The sequence below is a fragment of the Nannospalax galili genome, unplaced genomic scaffold, assembly GCF_000622305.1.
Source record: "Nannospalax galili isolate Female #2095 unplaced genomic scaffold, S.galili_v1.0 scaffold14999, whole genome shotgun sequence".
Classification (NCBI taxonomy): domain Eukaryota; kingdom Metazoa; phylum Chordata; class Mammalia; order Rodentia; family Spalacidae; genus Nannospalax; species Nannospalax galili.
In genome coordinates this window covers 3,442-6,381 of record NW_008342088.1, presented here as the reverse complement: position 1 = coordinate 6,381, position 2,940 = coordinate 3,442, and positions in this window count along the sequence as shown.

The following is a 2,940-nucleotide window of genomic DNA, read 5'->3' as shown; positions in this document are numbered from 1 at the left end:
CCCATCGCTCCTGGGGCCTATTTATAAAATTATAAGTCAACTGAAACAGTGTCTACAAACACTATCGATTCAACAAGACAATAATTATCTTTCCCCCTTTCTGTGCTTGTGTCTCTTCAGTTTGACTTTTTCTTTTTAAATGGGACAGGGTCCAAAAGCAAAATATAAAGAGTTTAATGGGGGAGAAAAGCAGAGAAGAAACAGCAAGAAGTTTCCTCTAGGGCTCATGACACCACAGAGCAATTCCAACATTTTGCATTAGGATGTGAGCACCTGACGGGCATGTGAGGCTGGGTACCTCCAATGGTGGTGCTCAGGAAGGGGTAACCTCACCCCCACCCCAGGGCCTCCCACAATAAGCTGAGGGTTCTGCCCACCCCTGCTCCTGTACAAAGGGGGAAAGTTCCCTCAGCTTTATCCACAGCCAAGGCTGTGTCAGACAGGGGGTTTCCAGCTCTCCCAGGCCTGTCACACAGACTTTTCAACTAGCAACAGGAGCATCATCAGACAACTCTTTTTCTGATTGGCTAAATTCTCATCAGCAAGGTGGTGCTTTGAGCTCCTGCCAGCTGCCTCCCCCTGTCCCGCCTTCTCTGGAGTTCTCCCGAAGGGCCAATTCCTCCTGCATTACACATGCAGACACCCACTGTGGGCCTGGCCTGAGAGGAAGTCAATCCAAGCACCTCTGCCCGCCCACTGTTCCCTGAGCTTTCCCCTCACAGCCTCCAAGTTAGGCCTTCTGTGCGCTCACTTCACAGGCAACTTCATGAATTTTACTCAAGTACCACATCTTCAGAGAGAGCTTGTGACAGTCCTAGTTAAATGTCACTTGGATCATGAAACGCTTCTTGCTTTTTTTTGACAGTGTTCCTCATATGGGTTAAAGTTACAGGAGACGCCCTCAGCTCCATGAGTAGATGGTGAGACTCCAGGAAATAAAAAGAAATAGTCTCCTCTGGTCAGCATCCCCCGGAAATTGGTCAGCGAAGTTTAGTATGAAACCAAGATCAATTTATCACCAGAAGGGTCCCCCAAGGTTACTGTGTCAGGAATCAAGAAATGCACCTCGTGAAGCACTTGTGGGCGGTAGTAAAATAATACAGAGGGTGCTCCAGGGTATTGTTCTTCTTCAGTAAAAATATCTATCAGTGGGGCTGGAGAGATGGCTCAGTCGTTAAGAACACTGGCTGCTCTTGTAGAGGACCTGAGTTCAGTTATCAGCACCCACAAGGTGGCTAACAATCATCCATAACTGCAGCTTCAGGGGATCCAATGCCTCTTCTGACCTCCACAGGCATTGCATGACACAGGAGCACTTTCATACATGCAGGCAATATACTCATACACATAAACTAAAAATAAATAAAATTTTAAAAAGAATGCTTTTTATGAGGTATGCTTGGCAGAAAGGACACACAAAATGCGTCGCCTCACCGTGACACCTATTGTCACCTGCATGTTGCACTCTGTCTGGCAGATGAGCTGACTTATGATGTATGATAAAACTATACGGAATTTTATGGTTCCTTCTGGTTTTCCTTACATATATGCAGGCAAGATACTCATACACATAAAATATTTTTAAAATATTTTTTAAAAAATCTATAAAAAAGAAAGTTTAAAAATATATATAGATTTCAAGTCATTGCCCCTAAATTTTTCTTTTTGTAGCTATTTAAACTTCTATGCCAACTCTTGAGTATTCAGGCATTTTGACTTTTTAATTATATTCTATACATTTTTTTTCTTCAAAGTCACATTTTAGAGAACCCAAAAAATGGAATTAGTAGTCGAGTGACTATTTCAGCTCTTGGAGATTTAGCTTTGCCTACAGAAAGTTCACACACTACGGGACCACTGTCATGAATGAGATGTAATTTATAAATGTTGCTGCAAGCTGTGATAAGCTATACACACTTGAGTTTCTGCTTTACAAGTTGGGTCTTTGATGCCCCCCAAAGGTGATAGAACGTGTGAATTGCAGAAGAGCCACAAGCCTCATAAGGGAATCTTTTAAAGTGGCTAACGTACCCTAAATTGGCAGGCTGGCCTTGCTCAAGCCTTATCAACTGGTCGCTCCCTGGACTGAGGTAAACTGTTTATGGAGCCAACCTGTCTCCTTTAGTGACCTAAGATAAATCACCTGCCTGAGAAAATAATCTTGAGAGAGAGAGAGACCCTCAAGGACACCAGACCCTGGCACCGAGCAAATTCCTGCAGCTGCGTTCAACAGAGTTCTTATTGAGTCCAAACTGCTGTGCCCTTCATTGCTGACACCCTCATTCCGCAGAAGGGTTTACCAGCCCTTTGCTCTGTTCTTTGAATAAAGGAGACATTCCTTGCCTGGGGCAGGTCTGGTTCTGACTCTTGTTTCTAAACTTTAAACTCCTTCCTTTTTCTGTGCTCCTAAACCTAACAAAAGGTCCATGTATTAAAACCCACTGCATTACTGGGAGGTGGTAGAACACTTGGGATGTGGAGCCTAGCAGGGGGGATGTAGGCCCTTGAAGGGAATATTGACAGTCTGGCTATTTTGGAGAGAGGGGAGAACACGTGGGATGTGTAGCCGAGCGGGGGGTATGTAGGCTCTCGAGGGGAATATTGACAGTCTCTCCCCTTTCTCCTCTCTCTCTCTCTCTCTCTCTCTCTCTCTCTCTCTCTCTCTCATCTCTCTCTCTCCCCCTGGGTGCCATGAAATAAGCTTCTTCCTTCACGAAGTGCTCCCACTGAGATGCTCTGCCTTGCTTCAAGCTCAAAGGTAATGGGGTCACGTGATTGTGGCTGAAACCCCTGAACAAGTAAACCAATGTAAATCTCCCCTCCTTAGAAGCTGATTGTAACACCTGCCGGAATGGTATTGGAAGAGGCTTTTCTAAAGCCTAAGTTGTAAATGAGATCCAGATTCTCAAAACATAATAAGTATCCAAGTTACAACGGTTA